This window comes from Ambystoma mexicanum, chromosome 14 (assembly GCF_040938575.1).
Source record: "Ambystoma mexicanum isolate Mex_15411 chromosome 14, UKY_AmexF1_1, whole genome shotgun sequence".
Taxonomy (NCBI): domain Eukaryota; kingdom Metazoa; phylum Chordata; class Amphibia; order Caudata; family Ambystomatidae; genus Ambystoma; species Ambystoma mexicanum.
Window position 1 is genome coordinate 207,939,033 of NC_090940.1, and position 23,250 is coordinate 207,962,282.

Here is a 23,250-nt window from a genome sequence, read left to right on the forward strand (position 1 = left end):
TGGCGTTAGGGAGGTGGCCGAAGAGAAGTTAGTCCGCTGTTACATGTTGAATAAAGATGGTCGCACATCAGGCAGCTCCGTGTGCAAATCTCTATTCTCACTGGAGGTGAGATAGAGGGGCAAGCGCCTGCATGCCGGGGAGGGCACCTGCTTTCAGGATTCAACATTGGCGACAAAGGGGCTGAGCGGACACGGCGTGTATGTGCCCCTCGCTCGCCGTGGTTCGGGTGCAGTTTACAAGACCGACAAACGCACAGCCATAAAGCAGCAACGCCAGGCCATGGCGCAGCCTGTGCAATGCCTGGAGTATGTCATCGGGCATTGGTAACGCGTGTTGGCGCACCTCCTCTCATTAGGCCCACCACTCCCCCGGAACACGGAGCAGCCATCAGCCACCACCGCACACGGCTACAAGGAGGTGAGGGAAGCCCCCCTCCCAGTTAAGGCGCAGCAAGATCACACAGACATAAGGAGGTAAGGGAATCCCCCCTCCACATCAAACACACAGCCAGGTTACACAGCCGCAATGAGGCAAGGGAAGCCCCCCTCCTCATTAAAGACAGGCAGGCCAGAGGCAAGCCCCCCAGCACACAGTAACTGCTTGGGCAGACAGGCAGTGCACACCAGCACTGCTAGCAGTCCCCTAAAAGGAGACTCCTGCTTTACCCCAGAACATAGTGGCAAAGGGGGTAAGGGACAGGGTGAAACACCCAAGAAGGCACATAGCCCTGGCCAACCACCACACCCTGCCCACAAAGAAGATCAATACGCTTTGACACACAGTACAGGCCCAATCCCAACACCAGCAGATGCCCACCATGTCAGATCTGGACATCTCCTCCATGTCAGCAGAGGGCACGTCAGGAAGTGCCGCAGGACAGGCCAACCCATCCAGGGGCACCTCGCAAGTATTACAACTGCCCCATGCATTTGACTTACGAGATACCAGCAATTTAGGACCCCAATGGGCGAACTGGCTGAGCGATTTCAAGTTTTATGTGGGAGCCATAGGGTACACGGACCACGCATGCCTAAAAAACACGCTGTTGATGGTTGTCAGACCAGCCATAAGATTCATCAGAAGTGAACTAGTCGACCTAGAAACAGCTTCATACCGGAACCTACACCAGAAGCTATAAAAGTACTTTGCACCCCACACCAATATTGATTATGAGAGGCACATCTTTCATATGACACGCCAGGACAAAGGGGAGTCACGCGACAAGTTCATCATGAGGCTCTGCATAAAACTCAAATACTGTGAATTCCACTTATACTCAAATGAAGAGGCCTTACGATCTCAAGGTCATAGCCGTCTGTGAGTCACAAACGTTTCGGAAGAAAATTCTACAAAAACAGCTGTTGCTGGAAGACATTTTGGTGCTAGCTCAAATGGTAGCAGCGGTAGAATCACAGCTCGACAACTTGAGCAAGATCTCCATACAGCAGAAACTGGTGGAAACTGATGCCGTCAAACTGTTTACCATGCCAAATCAACCAGGCAGACAATCGGAAACCACATGCTTCTGATGCAGCTACGAATATCCTCATACGGTAAAATGCCTGGCTTTGGGACAACAATGCGCTGCATGCGGCGGCTGGGACCATTTCCGAGCCCTCAGCAAAAATGCACCAGTCACCACACCCAGCAGGCAAGTTCTCAAAGACCGAAGGAGATGCACACACGCAAGCCCTCCAGGACATAAAGACAGCGAACCCAGGTGCCAAGGGAGTGAGGAACAGGAATACAGAACCTCCCAAGCTCAAGACTACCGTCGGCCTACCGATGGCTCAGGACGCAGCGGCAGGAGAAGATTTGTCCGATACATCGAAATTAGGTCGCCCTCGAGCAGCGACTTCCCCTTGTCAGGAGAAGACCAACGGAAGAAGGGCTATGTATGGGTTCTCAACAACAGCACAGCCACCCAGCACAGCCCATTCCTCACACTACATGTCAACGACACCCCAATAGACTTCCTCATCGACACAGGGGCAACAGTCAACATTATCAGTGAAGAGGCATATACAGACTGTTGCAACCCCCGAAGCTCAAGAAGTCCACAGTCGACATTTACCTGTATGGGCATCATATCCTCAAGGTGCACTGACAAATCCCATGCTGCACAGATTCTGTTGCACGTACTAAAGACGGAAGTCAATAGCGGCTGCATACTCAGTTTCAGGGCAGCGGTCGACATGGGACTAGTGCACATCCTGTACCAGCTCATGGCCCACAAGTATTTGGCCAATCCGGACGACACCGAGACAGCATTCCTGAAGCTGTTCAAGGGACTCGGAAAATGAAAACACCGGAAGATACAACTGCACATTAACCCCGAAGACCAACCAGTGGCCCAGCACTACTAGGGCACACCCGTCAATATACAGCGGCAAGTGTAGGACGAGCTAGACAAACTCATACAACAGCAGGTGATCAAACCAGTCACGGGCCCCAGCCTGTGGGTCTCACCCATAGTCCTGGTGCCCAGGAAATCACCTGACAGGTCCATAAGACTATGGACCTCATTACACGGATGGCGCTAAGGGATTACCGGCACCAGTAAGGGCACGGGTGCCGGTAATCCCTTAGCGCCATATTACGAGGTCCCTCAGCGGGTCCCGTCCTTAACGTGTGGCCAGACCACACGTTAAGGAAGGGACCCGCTGAGGGACTTCAGGGCAAATAACGGTATTGCTAATAGCAGTACCGTTATTTTCTCCTTCCCCATTCCCATTGAGCCCTATGGGGGCTCAAATGGGAATGGGGAAGGGCCTTGGTGAATGGGGAATTACCGCCCGCCAACCTTGGAATGGGGTGGTAATTCCCCTATTCACCAAGGCGGAATCGGTAAAATACCGGCGGCAACCATGGCGCTAATAGCGCTATGGTTACCGCCGTCCGTGTAATGAGGCCCTATGTGTACTAATGCGGAGGGCCAACCAAGCAATAGAACACGAAAGACACCAAGCGCCGAGGATCACCGACATGATACACCTACTGCATGGTGCAAAGGTAGTCTACAAATTTGACCTCACGAAAGGGTGTCACCAAATCGGGATTGCACCCGACTCTCAATATATCACCACGTTCGTGACACACCTTGGGCTGTTACAATACAAACGACTTAGTTCCGGCATCTCGTCAGCTGCCAAGATATTCCAGGAGGAAATTCATAAGGTCATCCAGCATGTCCCCAACTGCCTCAAATATTCAGACAAAGGTCCTTGTGTTTGGAACATCTAAAGAAGAGCATGATGTGGCCCTGCACAGGGCATGCTCCGCGCTGGAAGCTGTGTGCCTAACCCTCAACTAATCCAAGTGCGAGTTTGGCAAAGGCTCACTTCGATATTCTTCGGCTACATCTTTTTCGAGAGAGGAATGCGCCCAACCCAGAAAAGTGGAGGCACTCAACACGGCACATACTCCTCTAATCACCTCCGAACTGCGCACCTCTTTGGGTCTTGCAAGCTACTGCTCAAGGATTATGCTACTGTTAGCAACCCCCTCTGGCTACTCGCCTGCAAAGACCAACCTTTCGAGTGGACCAGAGACTGTCAGAGCGCGTTTGAAGCGATTTGCAACATCGCCCATGCATTGGACATGGCGTACTTTGATGCAGAAAGAAAAATAGTGATAGTGGATGCCAGCCCCATTGGGCTCGGGCCATCCTGACAACGAAATACCGACAACCCATCCAATGTATTCATAATGGCCTATGCCAGCAGAAGCCTCACGATCACGGAACAGGCTTCCTCCCAGGCTGAGAAGGAGAGCCTGGCGGTCGTGTGGGCTTGTGAGTATTTCCACCGGTTCTTATATGGTAAGGCATTCACGGTCCTAACAGACTATCAAGCTCTCCTAATGATCTATGGGGGGACCCTAAAGCCAGAATGCCCCTCAGGATATCCAGGTGAGGCCTACAACTACAGGATTACAAGTTTGATATCAAGCATTGCCCCGGCAGGGAGTAAAACCAGCTGACTATTTGTCCTGCCACCCGGCAGGCCCAGCTCAAGGGAGGCCATGCATTGCAGATGCATACATCAGTGACGTCATCCACCACCTATAGCCACTCCCAGTGGACTGGGCCGACTTTGCTGTTGCCTCCGAACAGGACAAAGCCCTCACCATCATTACTCACTGCATCAAAGCAGCCAAATCCTCCCACCTGAACCACCAAGCCAGACACAAGAGTGAGTCGGTACTGGATGATGCTAGATGCATGGACGTAGTGAAAGATGACCTGTCCATACTGGATGATCACATCGTCCTGAAATGCTGCAAGGTGGTCATACCGGAGGCACTACAAGAAAAGATAGTCAGGTTGGCGCATGAAGGTCATCAGGGGTGGTATCCACAAAGCGCCTCCATCGGCAAAAAGTGTGGTTCCCCAAAATGGACACCATGGTAGAGGAAATAGTGGGCGGGTGCCCAACATGCGCCCAGGTGGCTCAGCCTCCCCACCCCCCTACAAATGTCTCCGCTCCCCAAAAATGTCTGGGAGGAACTAGCAGTGGGTTTTTTTTGGTACTCTTCACAACAGCACGTATGTACTTGTGCTGATGGATGGGCACTCACAGTTTCCAGATGCCCAGTTACTCGAGAGCACATCTGCCACGTGTATGATCCCTGTGTTGGACCGCATGCTATCAACATACAGATTCGCAAAAGTCATAAAATCAGACAACGGTCCACCATTTGGGAGTCAGGACTTTCAAAACTTTGCAAGATATATGGGGTTCCAGCACCGAATGATAACACCACTCTGGCCTCAAGATAATGGCATGGTCGAGAGATTCATGCCTAGCATCAAGAGGACACTGCAAATTGCCACCATCTACAACAAACCATTTGAACAAGCACTATACCAGCTGCTGCGCGAATTCCGGCACACACTGCACAGCACCACAGGGGTCTGCCCATCAGATCTAGTATTTGGCAGGCACGTCAAGACGAGGCTACCGGAAGGACCCACACAGTGCTTGTCAACACCGCTAGAACAGCAAGCAAAAGAAAAGGATCAGGAAGAGAAGAGCAAGATGAAGGACAGTGCTGACACCCGACGACGGGCCACGGAATGTATCATTGACCCAGGAGACCAGGTGTTGGTACGCCAACCAAGCAGTCGGAAAGAAGACTCCACATTTGAAGCTGAACACTTAATCGTGACCAATAAGAAAGGTACAATGATCATAGCCGCTGGGACAGACAACAGTCCACGACGAGGAACTTGTCACATTTCAAAAGAGTCAAGGCGATGCCAACAGTTGAGTGGGAGCAGACACACAACAGTTCAGAAGAGAGGGACTGGGATGAATCCTATCAAGGAGATGATGAGCAGTCTAAAGAAGGCATTGGCAGTGAGAGAGCTCACACCTCCGCCAATGACCCACCTCTCCATGAGGCCTCAGAGATGTCGCATGAAGCCCCAGAGACTGATCGAGGAAATGGGCTGACAAACTGTGAGTGATCTGTCACCTTAAAAAGGGGGGAGATGTCATGTTGCAAGGCACGACTGCATAGCTCCTCCACATCGTTATGGGGGGATGGTCCTCGTTGGGGCTGAGAACAAGGGAAGTGACTTTGGGGTTCGGGAGGTGGGCGAAGGGAAGTTAGTTCACTGTTCCATGTTGAATAAAGACGGTTCCATGTTGAATAAAGACGGTTGCACAACAGCTAGCTCTGTGTGCGAGTCTTCATTCTCACCGGAGTTGAGACAGAGGGGCAAACGCCTGCATGCCGGGAAGGGACCCCGCTTTCAGGATTCGACACACACTGAAGGCAATTTACATGAATATCTGTGCAACAGTACCAATTAGCATAAACAGGTTCACAGTGAGCTACATGCACGCTATGTAGTCTGGCAGCTCCTTTGAGAAATCTCACAGATATCCAAATATAGATATTTTGTGATCTGTATGCCAGGCGGAAATAACAATAAAAGATCTATACATGGACATTAAACATAGTAAATCGCACCTCAAGGAGGAAAATAATTTCTTACAACTACTGACCAGAGATATGCCAAATCTGCTTGAGAGCAAAAAATATATTGCAAATAAAAATGCACTCTATTGTCCTGGAGATAACATTATGAAATGATGACTTACCCCCCTGCCGACTTTGGTATTCCTTGAATGCTTTATAGAACAGATCAAGGTATGACCTACCCTTTCTTTTAATATGGGAAGTTATTCACCTTAGTGGGAAATATTGAAGACGTAGCCTACTAGCAAACTCCATCCCCATTACTATTATTATTACTATTATTATTATTTATTATGCGCAGCCAAATTGGCCTGGGGGCATACGGGCGCAGTGAACCCCCCCAAGTTTACCTGTCCCTGATAACTAGTTAAAATAGCAACCCTTAGATCACAGTTTATACCCCCTGTGATCACAGGTATTAGCATGTGAATTCAAATATACCTTGAGTGATCATTCAAACCAATTGGAGAGTGCACCAGAAGAAAACGACAAAAATGGACACTTGTAAAGGTGTTTCCCTATAACAAATGAATTGCCCCAATCCGAAAGGTAACTAAAACGCAAGGCGACTCGTGCATGAATGCTGAGCAAAACACATTCAAAGCAAAGGCAAAGAGGAAATTGGACCGAACGGCCCTTTCCATTTCTCCCAGATGTATATATTAAATTGAAACCAAGTATTTAAATGTTTCACATAAGAGGATCCCCTGCATCATGACAAGAAACACCCTGGATAGCAGAAACCGGTGATTGAGGCAATTTACCAATAGGAATATTATTTGTAACATTCTACAAAAATTAACCATTAAGAGAAATAACATTTTCTGTGAACTATAAAATAACAAAATTAATTAAAGTGGAGTGATGTTTCTATGTTACCATAAGGGACAAGACCCGTTGGGTGGCCTTACCTCATGCCTGCTCCCTAGCCATGATAGCATCTCTCTTGTCAATATAGATACTATGAGATGCTTCATGTGATCCTGGACACTGGATAGGTCATATTAATCCTTTCTTACTCATTTAATACTCATTTTATTGCCATAGAACCTCAATATGCAGGCCATCTGATGACATGAAAAACATTCTGAGAAAAAAACACACCCATTGCAGTTACTGTAACATAAGAGTTTGGAACTGAACAATGGGGTTCCAAAACTGACAAACCTGGGTAACTGCATCCCAGGGATATAGGGTGGTAAATGAACCCTCTAAAGCAATAGAAAGAAACTTCCTGACACGAAGAATGTTGAAACCAGACAAGTGTGAAAAACTGCCCATTGGAAGGCAAAAGCCCAGTGACAATTATAGGATAGCATCATCTTTGCAGATACAATCCTCTACAGCATAACCCATGTATGAAAGCGCTTCTATAAACCCGGGAGGAAGAATACTCGCCTCGGTGTCTTTAATAGAATCTATCCCCCCACTTATGATAGCGAGGGGGATTACCATTCTATGTCAAGACCGGAGGCTCCTATTTTGCAAGTGTAAAGCTCTTTTGCAAAGCCCTATTTCGCAAGTTGTGAGTAAACCATGTGTTACACCACCAAATTGTTCCTGTTATCTCTCGGATACTAAACTATATTCATCCCAACAAGCATGGCTGGTGTGGCGTCTGGGGAACTCTGGAGATGTCCTGGTAGGCCTCCACACTCTCTTGTGGGGGTATCTCCAAATGTTCCCACAAGAAAGTGGTTGGGCTTGCTGAAAATGGGTAAAGTGGAGCCATTTGCAAATAACTACCAGGGCCTCTGTTGGTTCCCAGTCCACCCCTCGATACAGAATGACTAGAAAGCGTGACCTTATGTCCGAGAGGATGTGTACCAGGCACCTAGGAGGAGGTGAAAGTCACATAATAGAACCATTCATGAGAATACTCGCTGAACCAGTCTAGGGAAACTAAGGGGAAAAGAAACTGCATTGACCATGCAGATGGAAACCTTCCAAGATTTAAGTAAAACAAAACACTGTCCACTCAGGAAGAAGGCATTTGGGCCCAACTCAACTCTTATTGACAGAAAACAGACAAAATGGTTGTTCCATCCACTTGGGTAGAGGAATCAATAAAGACGGAGGAGCAATTATGCCATATAGACACTTGAAAGCACTTGTGTCTCTTTCGCAATGGAGAACACCACCTTCATACTAGCAAATAAATGTCCTTTGTTAGTGTGAGCAGACACCAGACTCATCAAGAAATTGTATGCCATCCAGGCCATGTTAGCTGAGCGGACTGATAGTGTGTGCAGCCTTGAACAGAAAGTTCTGTGAAGCTAGCCTTAACTATTATGTTAACCTTACTGGCAAGCTAAAGGGCTGTGATCGAGAAAATCCTCTCATGAGGCTAGAGAAGACTATGACCTTTTTTAGGCAGTACTCGCAGCTCTTCCGACCTGAAACATGAATAAAAGGTTGATACCTTCCCACATCGAAAAGGGAAATAAGGGACCCCTATGTGGAAACGCGCCTTAATGCCCCTAAGAGCCGAGCGTGTTGTTAATTGTGACTCTTCACTACCCTGCTAGATTGAACGTTCAAAAATGCAATAAAAAAGGATACATATTGTCACAATCAATCAAATAAATAAACCCATTAGTCCCAACAAAAAATGTTAAAATAGTATGACAATATATCATTGTATGCATATACATACCAACCATTATACACAGAACAAATGTATACAAGCAGGATGAAGACCTGGTTGCTCCTCCGATCACGTTAACATTGTCAAGTCTATAGCTTGTATTGTGCGTGAACAGAGCATGCATGGAATCATGAGACACAGAACAAATGTAGCAACCACAGGCAGTCACAGCCAAGCAGGCAGGCGGTGTAACTCCCATACTAGGTCCATAGTAAGCGACTGCGGTGCAGGCAGAAGTTGAGGCAACACCACTATCAGGACTATATCAATCTGCTGCGGAGCAGGTAGAAGGTGTAACCAAACCAACACCAGGACCATATCAATCCTCTGTCGAGCAGGCAGAAGGTCTAGCACCACCAATACCAGGTCCATAGCAATCCACTGCCGAGCTGGCAGACACTGCTACTGCCGAGCAGACAGAAAGGGTACCAGTACCAGTCACCTGATCCCATTAGAGCAAGCTAGCCTGTAAAAGAGGAGCGTGTAGGGTTACAGTATGTGAGTGAAAATATTACACAGACAGAGCAGGGGATGTAAAATAAGTGTACCAAATGACATACATACAGGCATGTATGCAGGACACACAAGCAGATGCCTTTCTTGCCCTCAACTTCCATGTTGTAGAAGAAGAGTATCCAAATGCAGCAAGAATTGATTATGACTTTCAAAATTACTTCCGTAAACGGCACGGGTAGTTTAGCTCAGTGGCAACGCGCTCGTCTTGGAAGCAAGACGACACAGAGCAGCACAGGTTCGAATCCCAGGTCCGTGCTTAAAAACATCATTGGTAGTCAGGGTTATAAAATAAAAAAGATAAACGTGTGAATGGAGTGCCTATTCACCCAACTTCCATGTTGTGGAACCTGCATGGCCTGATAATGTAGCAGTTAATTTGCCCTTTAAGGGTTAAGCTAAATTATTAAATAATTTGCCAGTGCAGTGCCAGGGCGCATAGAGCTCCTTGGAAAATAAACGTTTAAATAAACAAAAAGAAGTTTGAAAAACGAAAATGAACGCGCTAGCCCCAATGTGTAGCTCCATCTTGTTTCCAGGGCAGAAACATTGCCCTTGACCTATTCGATAACCTCTGTCTGGAGGCATAATTATAGATTATGTACAATCTCTGTACTGAGGCTCATTCCCCAATAAAGCAGAACTCCTGTTGCTTAAAGAAAAAAAACTGATTTAAATAAGCAACAAAACATAAATAAGCAACAAAACACAATTGAGTCACATATATTTTAAGAACAGGCGACCTGCAGCTCCACAGGACCCCAACATGAACCAGGGCCACTGAAATACAAAAGAACGCGAGCAAGAAATAAGTGCGCAACGTTGCGAAACCACAAACAACCCGAGGGAGACCCTTGGCAAGCTCAATTAACTCAGGTGTTTCAATTAAGCTTCGAGTGAAAACAGCGTTGGTGCACGCAGTACGAGCATTTGTACACTGCAAGAAGTATTACAATGGCTAATCCCCCTCACTAACGTGAGAAGGGGGTTTAGATTCTATCAAAGACAAGGAGGCGAGTATTATGCATTACAATCTTTACTCTGAAACCACAGCAGCAAAGAAAAACCTTTATAAAACAAAAAGTTTCAACAACAGAACAAAACAGAGTTCAATGTCAATGCAAGGGGGAACTCCCCAATCCATCATGGAGGACAGGTCATGCCCTGCAAGATACCAATGAGCAGCGACCACCTTCTATATAAGCCCTTTACTCCAAAACCAACTCCTCTTTCTGTAGCTGTCTTGAACCAGACATCCACTGCACAGACCAGATGATAACACAATCCAGCGAAGCTCTCGGATCCCACACTCTCCACATGTTGTAACTGTTCCTTAACAGAACATCTCAGCCCAAAGCTGTAAGAACAACAAACAAAGAAGAGTGGGTGGATGGGAAGAACAACCAACCAAAAATGTTCTCTCTTGAAACACCTGTAGATAGGTGCGCAATAAATGTTATGTTATGTTTATTTAATTTATATATCACTTTAAGCCAAAGCGCTTTACAATATAACAGGAACAAAAGTGGAAGAAGCATATTTACCAATACAAACAGGCCATTAGGTCAAATGAACAGGACAAATGCCATATCACATCCTATCAAGGGTGAGTGGGTGGTATAATACTCGCCTCCTTGTCTTTAATAGAATCTAAGCCCCCTTCTCACGTTAGTGAGGGGGGTGACCCATTCTATGGCAAGTCAGGAGGCTTCTATTATGCAGGTTTGAAGCCCTTGCATCATATTAATTACCACCTGATCATACAATAGTGACCATACAATAAAACGAGAAGAAATGTTTTCAATGTTTATATTTTACCAATGAATTGATTGCACAATGTTTTCCCTATAGGCTAAGACCACCCCAGGAACTGTCCTAGAAGGCATAGCAGTCGTAACTGCAAAGAACAAGGAAGATGTGCCAACTCCAGTATAGGAATAGCCGGAAAAGAAAAAGCAATAGGAGTGTTAAGCTTCTCTGTGTTCCACACAAAATCAATTGAACACTTGTGGCCTCATTACACGGATGGCGGTAAGGATTTACCGGTAAAATACCGGTAGCGGTAAATCCTTACCGCCTTACTACGAGGTCCCTTTGCGGGTTGGGGGATTTAACGGCTGCTTTTTGCAGGCGTTAAAAACCAACCCGCAAAGGGACCCAGGGAGCTAATTACGGTACCGCAATTTGCGGTACCGTAATTAGCGCCTTCCCCATTCCCATTGAGCCCTATGGGGCAAAAATGGGAATGGGGAAGGGCAATGGTGGAAGGGGGAATTACCGCCCCGCCAACCTTGGAATGGGGCGGTAATTCCCCTTTCCGCCAAGGCGGTGCCGGTATTTTACCGGCATGAACCATGGCGCTAATAGCGCCATGGTTCTCCGCCATCCGTGTAATGAGGGCCTTGATGTCAAACCATCTTCTGGTAAGCCTAGACATACTACATTGCCACCCTGGGAATAGTGTTGGAAGACAAATCTTCATTAGAAGGTCACAACGGGAGAAAAGGGACACTTTAATAACATGTCATAGGACAAAAAACCTAGCTTACGTGGAACCGAAATGCAAAAAGATCTGAGGGCCCTGAGCACCTGTAAGCGTGTACTTCGAGGACTGCTCTTAATGACACACTTGCCCTTAGTCAAATGTAACACCTGAAATTCAGCAAACCAATATACCAGAAATGTATTACGTCTTCTGGATGCAGAAGCGGGATGGAAGAGATGAGCCACACACCTGAACCCCAGCAATTAGTTGCTAATAGTAATCTTACTAGGACTAGTCCAACCAGGGAACAAAGATGACAAAAGAGATATTCCTGTGAAATCCTTGAAAAAACACCAGGGAGAGCTAAAAGCACCAAGCCATAAGACTGAGACACTTAAGGACCAGTTGGAGGGACCTGACAAGTCAGAGAGAACCTCAGGAGGAGAGATAGAGAGAAAATCACCCAATGCAATCCCAATCTGAGTCCTTGAACAAGTACTCTGCTATCACTAGAGGGATTATTACTTAAACTTGCCCCATAAGAGACAGAACTTGTAATGAGAAAACTTGAGCTCTAAGCCGTTAAACAAAGTTGTTTAATGGAGGAGGACTAACCTCCGACTGCGAACATCTGAACTTAACCTGGCACCCCCAGCACACTATGCTGTCATCTTAATCCAGACAACCCCCAGAGGGAATCAAAAAGAGAGAGATTATCTACCATGCCGGCAGCGAAGCAATTCAATCACTAACACAGTGTCTCCCAAGTGTCTCCCAGCCATCGAGCAATCGCATAGACAAAGTCTTGCGGGAATGATAATGCTGAGGCGTTGTAACACCCTGCGATAGAGAGGGATGCAAAGCCTGGAGTCCACCTTGAAGTGCAGAAATTGAGCACCTTACATTGTTCTAATAAGAACTCCTGCACTTATAACCAAACCCCTAACACTGAAGAAAGGGGGGCCCCACTTACTCTACAGGAGGTTGAAAACTGAAAAAACTTGACCACACAAGCATATCATCCGGACCTCTAAGGAGCCGGGGTGAGCCAGCATCAGCTCTGCTAACCTAGTGAAATACCAGTAAGTCTCAACTAGAACAAGCAAAGAGACAGGAAGCAAAATATCAGTGTGAGTTCTGCACTGGCCATGAACGAGAAACCCCCCCCCCTGCTAACAGGAGAAACAAAAACCATCAGGTGTTCCCCGCAGAGGTGTAACTTTATTAAGCAAACCCTCAAAAAAAAAAAAAGGTGGGGGAGCAGGGGTCAGGGTTCCTGGGATAATTATCGTGCAGAGCAACTGAAAAGCTGTGAAGGGATAGAGGGAACACCGTCCCTTCAAAACTGAGGTGTGGACCTCTGCATGCATGAAAGTGCAAGCCTGACTGGCTTCCCCAGGGAAAAAGGGTCAACTGCAACAAGAAACAAACTCACCTGAGGGCAAAAAGTTTGGCTTAAACTTCTCGAGCAGAGGAGAGATTGTATACACCGCTAGATGTATTAGCGGGAAAGGCAAAACCTTGCGAAGCAAGGCTATAGGGCAGTCTCTATAAAGCTATCTTCTTGGTGATCATTCACCCTTACGCCCGCAAGATTTAAAAACACTGTATGGGGGCTAAATCAGGGTTGCTCAACATTGAAGTAAACCATTCGTAGGAAAGTGGGGTTACGCCTGACAGGGATCCGAACCCCTATAAAGAGCTGATGCTTATTGAGCCATTCGGGCTACTGCCAACTGTAAAACAACTTGAATGTGCCTACACATAGTTTAAAATATTGTTTAGGAGATCAATACACTGTGTGAGAGCATCTCAACTACTCACCCTAACAGGGTGTGGCAACCAGCAGTACACGAGGGGCAACTCGTGGTAGAACGCAGGCAAAGCCTGCCACCGAGCAGGTTATGGCACATTTACAGTGAGGGTAACGACCTATGCCATATGCAGCAACTAAACAAAGCTGCCAACTTTAAGCGAGGAATACACTGAGCAAGTGCACCTCAACTGCTCACCCTAGCAGGGTGTGTCAACCAGCAGAGGGGGAGGGGGGGGGCAACCTCGCACTAGAACATAGGCAAAGCCTGCCATCGACCTAACCATTTACAGCGCTGGCGGCGCATCGGGCTCTTGCATTGGTGGGTCAAACTTTTGACCTAACAAACACACAGTCTATCAGTATATATTTTTTCTTTCTGGCACTAAAGGAAAGGAAATGTCATTGTGTCACCAGGGTTACAAAAGTACCAAACATTTAGACAGAACTACATTTTTAATATTAATATGTTGGCGCCTTAGGAGTATCAGGGATTCAAACCTTTGTTGTTCTGCCTGGGCTTGCTTCCAAGACCAGCAGGTTGCCCTTGTGCTATAGTCCGTTCTAGAAGAGGTTTTGAACCAACAATATCCCCATTAGGAAATCCATGTTCCAAACGCTGAGCCAAGAGGTGACACTCAATCAAAATACATACATTGTAAATATAATTTTTTAAAATATCTAATCTTAAAATATATATTCTAAATAATATATAAATAAAAATAAATATGCACTGTATACGGCGGGAACCGGGTCTTCCTGCATGGAAGGCATGCAGCTCCATCATTGAGCTATCCTGCCTCTGAACTGAAGCAGAGGCTTTTGTATACACAAACAAATGCAACAAGCATGATTACGAAACATAGGGTCCTAGAGGGCAGGGCAAGCCCAATCTCCTGCAGCACCTGGAATCCCCAGGCAACCGTAAAACCCATAAGGGGCACGAGAATCATGAGACCCGCACGCGCCGGGTCTGAAGCAACAGCTTCTTCCCTACCGGCACGCAACGGGAGCCTAAAGGGCGACACGCCCATTAAATCCACCGCATGTGGAATTCACAGGCGCAATGAAAGAGGCCAAAGTTCAAATAATTATGCTCGCGTGTGCTGGAAGAGAAGCTGAGGCTTCCGCTCGACCGGCGCATACGAGACCCAATGACTTTCACAAAATTTTCCAAAACGCTTAATACCCAGAAGTTTACAAGCACGAGCAACTATTTCGCCATTCTTTACCCATGAAACATGAGTTATAGACGTAATAAATATCACCATTAACAGTCTAATAAAAGACACATTAACAAAAGCAACAGCCGCACGCGGCTTCCCAGATACAATGTATCAAGCAGAAAACTTCCTTTATAATAAAGGTAACTTAACATATATTACAATATATACATTATTTAAACCCTTAAGGCCTACTACTGACTAACATGCAAGACACAACTGAAAGGAGTGACTTAGCTGTGGTGTCAGCAGCAAAGAAAGAGGAGTTGGTTTTGGAGTAAAGGACTTATATAGAAGGGGGTTGCCGGTCATTGGTCTCCTGCAGGGCATGACCTGTCCTCCATGATGGATTGGGGAGTTCCCCCTTGCATTGACATTGAACTCTGTTTTGTTCTGTTCTTGAAACTTTTTGTTTTGTAAACGTTTTTCTTTGCTGCTGTGGTTTCAGAGTGAAGATTGTAATGCAAAATAGGAGCCTCTTGTCTTGCCATAGAATTAAAAACATATATATTGTAGTCAACTGCCTAAGCAAAAGTAAACACTTACGCAACCGTAGCTAAATTAACACACGTGCGTAATTAGCACAGGAATTATGAGTACTTATCTGCTGTGACAAGCAGCAAAGGGAGGAGGAGAGACTAACAAAACAGCCTTTTATGTATTGGGTCTGGCTGTGATTGGATGGGTCAGAGTTCATGAACCCAGCAGGTCATGAAGCCACTTTCATGTTATCAGAAACTGATTAATTTTATTTTGAAAAAGTTTTCTTTAAATGTAAAAAATGTTCTTTGCTGCTGGACGAGTAGATAAAGGAGATTAATGCAAAATAGGAGCCTCCGGTCTTGACATAGAATCAATGAAACTTCACCAGACTTCTCTCCTTGGGAGTAATAAACAACCCATCTCCTTATATGACGAACCTTTTTGTTATAGCAGCACCTACAAGCCAGAACGAAATCATTGGAGTACAGCTAGGAAGAGACATAATGCTTGAACAGAGGCGTAGCCAGGATTGTCTAGCAAATGGGGCCTGATGCTAATGTAGTTGGGCCCACTGCACTGACAAAAATATATGTAAATACCCACACAGCGCTGCTGAGTGGGCATTTACAGATTTTGGGTGGGCCTTGCCCCTCAGTCCCTACCCTGCCTACGCCTCTGTGCTTGAAGTTGCTGTTTGGCCACTTACCCACCAAGTGACTGCCCATGGCCATGCTCATCTCTATGGCCATTCCCACAAGTGTCCTGCCCCCCCTGCCCAAAACACACCCTCCTGGGATCTCTTGGAGCTACCAGTATCAAATCTTCAAATCAGACTTTGCACAAAGTTCCTGCCAGTTTGTTTTTTAAAGCAGCCTTCTGAGAGCGAATGCTTTTAATTGGTGCTTTAAACACGCTACTGGTGTAACGAAGCTAGATGTCTTAACCAAGTCTGCCTTCAGCAGCTTCATTTATCTGCAGTATGCATGTCCTTCACTGAAGTCCTGTTAAACAAGCATTATCAAAGCCAACAGTTTTGTTTTCTGTATAAATATTAGTTAGGTATTTGCCAGGCAAAGTCATCATATGCCCAGGTATGCGCACCATTTTACAGCTGCTACCATTAATTGCCATTTATGACAATGCCTGGCAAAAACCTTCCCCATGTCTGCACAAAAGGCAAAACTATTGGCATTACCAATGATTGTTGTTTCTGTCTCTGGATTTGCTTTAGAGCCCCTGGGAATTAATGGGCTTTCTCTTCATGTAGACCTACCTGTGAAAGTTGTCCAGGGTGGGGGTCAGCTAGCAGGGTTTAAGATGGCATCCCATGGCAGCCCCCTCTTCATTTCAGCTCTTTCACACTAGCATTCCAGGCACGGATGGGTCTGTGTGTAAGATGCTTCAGACACACATGGGCAGCGTGAGTCCTAGTATGGATTGTGGTCAGGCAAGGCACTGCTGGACAACAGCTGATCTCTGTTGGTGTACAATAAAGTGTTAAAGTGTGTAGCCAGGTGAGATTGACCTACTGGGAAGTGCAAGGAAGGATCTATGTCCAAATGGTGGGAACTAGTGACCAACTTGCAGAATCCAGGCTCTGAGGTTGGTCTTTTGCTTCCATCCTCATATCACGGTCCTTTTCGGGGTGGTCTTCTCTGCTGTGCGGCCTCCTGTGCACCCCCCCTCTTCCACTTGCCTGCTGCAGGCTCCAGCTGCCTTCCACGTCAGTCTGCAAGCTGCACAGGTGGAATCCCCCCGTAGCCCATATCACACTTCTGTACATAACCTTTTGTGAATCTAGCTTTTGTCTTTACAGCCTACAGACCGCAAACAGCAAGAAGGAAAAGGACCATAATTCTAGAATTGCTTCTACCTTTCAAGAACAGGTCTTACTAGTACTCGCCCTTTAGATCTTCCAGTTATAAGGCGTTCCGGTTCTCGCGTTACTTCCTCATCCTCTTCACAATATACAATCGGGCAGCTGCAGCCAGACTTCAGATGATTATGGATCCAAGCTTGGCTCTCCAGGACCAGACCAAGGTCTAGGCTTAAGGAATAGAGATAGGAACCAAACGGGTTCAAAGCAGAGGAAAATCTTGTAGGATTATGACAGTCCCGTGGACAAAAAAACCACTGCGGTAAGAACAAGGAAACTAAACAAGAGTCACATAAGAATTACAGTAAAGTGCAACTGAGAGAAGCACCAGACTGAGGTTTCGTCTCCTTAAATGGCATCGAAACATTGAAACTCTCCATGTAGTGGCCATCTTGGAGTGGAGTTATACATGTGTGTGCAGCAAGGAGAACGTGTAAAAAGTGGAGAAAGAACAGACCAGTGTAATTGAACTTTAGGTACAACTTATTCCTGGCGAGGCACTCCCCTTTTTTGTTGGGAGTGGTTTCACTGTGTTATCCCCTGCTCATGTAAAGATTCTGAAACTTCTATACTAGTAGGACTGAAGTACGTCCTTTGTTTCTGTGGCCCATTCACCCTACAGACTGAACCTATTGTGCACCTCCTCAGCACGTGGGCTGCTGCAGAACCCGAGGCTCAACCGAGTAGCAAAATGGACTCCAGCACGTAAGTAGAGAACACGCCATGGCACACCGAGCGTGACGGAAAAGAGATGGAACAGGTAAGGAGGGCACCGGCTGGGAAGCAGGAGCTCTTCCCTGTGTGTGGCTGCGGCCCCCGGGCCGTAGTGAGGTCTCATGCCCTCAAGGTTCCTCTCATGGCTTGGTTCAGGACACTACCATCCATGAAGAGTAATGTAGCTACAAACTCTAAAAATACAGATGTCGAAGTAGGTCTCCTCCTGCTCCTGTGGCACTGTTGTTCCACCAGCAATTCCAGACTTTCAGATCACGGAGCTGATTGGAAAATCTACACAGAAGATGGCACCTACAGTTTGAGCTAAAGAAAAATGATTGTGGCCTCCAAAGAGGAATATTCGTTCTATGGCCCTGGATCGTGGCCTCAAAAAATTAACTGGTGCAGTGGATCTCTTTGTGCCACTCCTGTTTTCCCATATTAAATGGAATATAGTATTTCATGGAGCAGATTTGCCATTTGAATAAGTTCACCTAAAACCAATCTAGAACTGGTCTGCTGCAGGACTGACCGGTGTTGGAACAAAAATAAAATGTTCTTACAAGGAAATGTAAGGAACCACATGAAATGACTATTCTGAGGTACCTTACTTGATGTATCCTTCCATGTCCTTGAGGGTCAATTCACTTCCATTTTGAAGATGGATGCTCTTCTGTCTTTTTTGGCCTGTTTCTATTTGAACATCCACATATGCACCTTCTGCATCTCATTCTTGCATGCCCGATCCGAGTGGTACATGGTAGGCAGTGGACACTTGCGGAATTTATGCTGAAATGTTTTCTATGATGGAGATACAAATACAATTTTGCGATTGCTCACTAGATGTTAACATCTTGGAACCCCACCACCCTCTTCCATTAATGGTGCAAGAAAGCAATAGTGGATGAGGTCAGTCAAAACTAATACATCAGCATGCCTTTTAAAACTGCCATTCAAGGGGAGGAGTAGCTTTGTGTTAAAGTGGAAGATTTGGCAATGCAGGTGGTTGAGAATAAAACACCTTATGTTGCTTTCAGGCCTGTTCCTGCATTTCTCACTGGATATCGGGTTTTCGGGTAGTGGTGGTCTCCACATCATCTATGACCCAGTGTTACCCAGTGTTTGGGACCTTATGTGAACGTAAGGAGTACCGGTCAAAGAATTCACCCCCACAAGGTACCATTCATCTTTTTCTAATTCTTCATGGTATCTTCCACAGTGCTCTCTATGCCTCTCCTTCCTAGACATTTGTGATGCAACATGGTATCCTTGATAGGGGTCAGATCTAGCTCTTTTCTTTATTCTGACCTCTTGGTTCTGGACATTGTACAAAATATAGTTCTCTCGAACCCCTCATTTTCTGCCGGTCCCGTCTTTAGAAATTCCCAAGAATGGCGACAGAGTTTGGGACCTGCTTTCGAAGTCCAGAGCCTCATAATGAAGGAGTCATTATTCCAGTTACAGTTCAACTGCAGGGCCCGAGTTCCTACCCAACAGGTGTGCGAAGGGCATATATTTGAAAATGGTTTCAGTCATGGTCATTTTGATGTTATTGACCTAGAGCACATTCATGACTTCAGTTGACGTGAAGGATGCTTATTTCCACATGCATTCTAATTACAAGGACGTATCAGGTGTTTCTAACATTCATAGTGGCTAGCCAAGGTTCGACTATTGGGCTTGAAGGTAGCACCTCAAGTTTTCTCCAAGTTCATGGTTCCTCTTGCGAGCCATTTCCATGAGATTCACATCCACTTTTACTTTGATGATTGGCTCATTCATGCCCCATAGCAACGACAGGCCGTAGATGCAATGCAACAATTCTGCTCAATGCTTGCTTCACATGGTTAGATACTGAACCTTCACTCGTCTCACCTGACTCTAAGTCAAATCTTTGAATTCATGGGTGCACTATCTGGTACAGTACCATCCTTTACCATCCAGCAGAAAGTACTTCTTCCCCAGCATCTAGTTCTGATGTGGCACCATCAGTAGATTATTCTTTTGGTGATTCGAGATCCACCTTTGTTTTTGTGGATACACATCCAGGGAAGATTTCTTCCTATATCAACGCAGTTCCTTGGTGAGACTCTGTGGTGGAGGAAGATTGTGGTGCCGGGTGTGGGAGTGAAGGGATCCTCATGGGGCACCAGTCAAAACCATTTCACTATTGTATTTTGAGCTGAAAGGTACCACAGAGGTCAGCAACACCCTATCCCCATTGGCCTCTCTGCCAATGATGAGACTCCATTTTAAGCCCTTAGCAAGATCATTTTTGGGGGTTTTGCTGTCCTGGTGAAATCCGACATCTTCAGTATCTGTAACTCTTCAATGGATTTAGACCATGTGAACCTGTCTCTTCAAGAGCATGCCTCTAGATCTTCAAGTGGCCATTGTGGTTACTGCGAAAGCAAGCAAGAAGGGCTGGGGCAGCCTTGTATCTTTCGGCTCATGGGATTTGGTCGACACCCAACAGGATGAAGTTGTCCAACTGGATAGAGCAGTATGCACAATTACAGATAAATTAGAGGTTTCTTCTTGCTCTAGTTGGTGAAGTCGTCTTTTGAGGTCTGACAAGTTAGTCACAAAGGCATACATCATTAATTAGAGGGGGTAGTCATTTTAGAGCTCCAGCAGACTCAGTTCATCTGTTGTACCCATGCACTGAATCTCACTTTGTGTCTCTGGCAGCCTTGTGCATCCTATGGGTGAACAATCTGTGGACGGACAAGTTTAGTTGGGTGTTTCAACATCCCAGTGTTTTCTCCATGAAGATATTTTCTTTTATCTCCATCACGCCTAGGGAATGTTTGCTGGACGTATTTGCAATTCAAGACGCACCCCCGACATCTTTTGCTTCAAGATTTAAATTCCTCAGGCTTGGACTATGAAACCCTATAATTCAAAAGGTTGTGGCATCTTGTATTTGCTTTTTCACCATTTTCTTGTTTCCCATGGTCCTATTCAACAAGAGGGTAGAGTTAAGAGTTTTCTTGACAGAGCCTTGACAGAGTCTTGACAGAGAGGTTGCTTTAGTTTCCCCCCTTTTCAACTGGCAGCAGCCCCAGGAGGGTTGATGCCATAATCGGCATCCCCTGATGAGGATAAAACGTGTCACTCATTCTCCATCTCCACACTTCACCTTGCTCTGGTTACGGAGAAGTCTAATTTTAATGAATGTGGCCTTGTAAGGAGGAGCTGCAGTGGTCACTCAACAATCAAACAGACATCAAATTTAAGACTGAGTGAATTTGGGGCTTTATTATGTGCAGAGCTATCAGACTTTCCTGGACAGTAGGATGTTATTTTTCCAGCTTTTCATCTAGAAATGTCCTCGTCCAACGAGATGTTCACTCACATTGTGGATGTTGGATGGGAGGTTTGCATCTACCTTGCGATGACTGCAGCTTTTTGGGCATCTCAGTTTCTACTTGTATCTTTTCGACCTAAAATATAATAGCAGCAAGACATTGCCCAATGCCCTTTGAGTAGATGGGCAAGGCAGACAATTGATCTGACATAGGAGCAGGAGCAGCAGCAGTCCCTTCATTGGATTAATTTATTTTTAAAACCAGCGCTATGGTTAAAACGTGGGTAGATTCAAAGGAGTATCTGAATCCTCCATGATGGAGTCTAGTTCAGCAGTCCTTAGAAAAGCATCTATAGGATTTATTGAATATGGCCAACTATGTGCTTTGCAGCATCTGGGCTTTTTCTGGATTTTGATTAAAGCCTGTCCTATCATTGGTTAACCACTGGGACGAGGATGAGAGAGAAGAGAGTAATGGCTGGATTTCATACTGGTTCCTTATTAAACTGAGTCCTGCTCTTTCTCTTGCCTCCTCTTCCTATTGTGTCACACCCCAGTTCTGGATGCAGTTAGAGAGCATTGGCATATAAGCGGCGTGTGGGAGTGCAAGTAGTACCCTTTCCCTCCAAAGGGGAACAATTTGGTGAAGTTTTAGCAGATCAAAAGATCAGGGTGTGTTTATCTTTATACGCGGAATTTCTTAATTGATTAGATTGTAAGAAGGAAGAGTCGCACTCTGTGTAATGAAGATTACGGGCAAGTAATCCAGATGTTGTTCCCTATCAGAATATTTCATATAGACTCTGACATTCTGGTCTCTAACCTGACTCAACATCAGGAAGGTGAGTTGGGGCAGTGGTCAGAGGGGACAGTGTGGCTAGCCCATCTTTAGAGATAAAGGGAACATGAAGACCCGGATAGACTAAACTGAGAATATAAACCCTTGATCATTGGTATGATTACTGTGGTTTTGTACTAACCAAAACGGTTCTAAAAAAGTGAATTTATTTTACCCAATCCCTCTATAATCTAGACAGACTTTTAACATGTTTGGGGGTACCTCTGATCAAGCGCCATCTTCTTGCATCTATTTACTCGGCTATGCAAAGACACTGTGGTGAAAGATGTTGTCTATTTGCTAAAGGTAATATTTTGTCTAACCAGCAAGTACTTTACATTAGTAATAGATATTGAATAAGGGCGAGGGCACTGCCTTGTAGGTATTGTCTGAGTGTCAGGCAGAGGAATCCGAGGCAGGGTTTTAGGCCCCTCCTTCTCTTGGTAAATACTGCCTAGATGGCAGTGCCTCTTGCCTTTGATCTCAGAAAATATTGCTGTAGTGAACCAGCTCCTACTTGAACGTGGGAAGATTGTCAGAATCTGGTAGAGAAAGTGGGGGTCTGAAGAAGGAGAGCAAGAGAGGCTGGAGGGAGAGTTTAATGAGGAAGAAGGCTGCAGGAGACACACATCACTATCCTATTTCAATGTATACATTAACAATCTGTGAGAAATCGTCTGATTCACCCCTTTTTCTTTGGGAAAAGCACCCTCACGAGGTTCCATGTGATAATATCCCTGCAAAAATATCGCCATACAAACATTTCTCCATACTTTTGCGGCAATATTACCCCATGAAACCTGCCGGGGACACCCCCGCAACCCCCATATATTTTTAAAGGGAGTGGGGGACACCCCCGCAACCCCCCCACCCCTTTAGCCTATAAATTATCCCCACCAAAAATATCGCCTATGGCCGTTTCCGACGACCATATGTACGGCGATATTTTTGGTGGGGATAATATTACCTGATACCCCTCACTACTAATATTCAGAGAGGCAATTGGTATATTCATACTACAGACCAATCATCCACCTCCTGTATTTCTGGATACAGGACAATAATCTCTACTGGGATGAGGAAGATACACAGAGTAATGCAGTATTCCACGCAGAACCACCTTGAGCAGTCTAGATTTGAAACAAGTACTGAGACGAAGAGTAGGAGGTGAGGCAGGAAGAGCACTCAAGAGAACAGCGTAGAGCAGTTTAGTTGCTGGTTGCTCATTGCCCCAAGGGGAGTAGAAATAGATGAAGGAAACCAGGAAGTGCCATTCCTACCTCGAGAAGCAAGGAAGTTGTGTTGCAGGAGATTGGGCTGTGAACAAGAGACTCTGTCAAAGAAAGGGAGAACTGTTGT

The 23,250-nt window shown here is 45.9% G+C and overlaps 1 protein-coding gene across 6 annotated transcripts in view; it reads left to right on the forward strand.

Moving 5' to 3' along the window:
* Positions 1–23,250, forward strand: part of SYT16 (synaptotagmin 16) — a 695,358-nt gene that overhangs the window by 534,511 nt on the left and 137,597 nt on the right. The window lies entirely within an intron of this gene.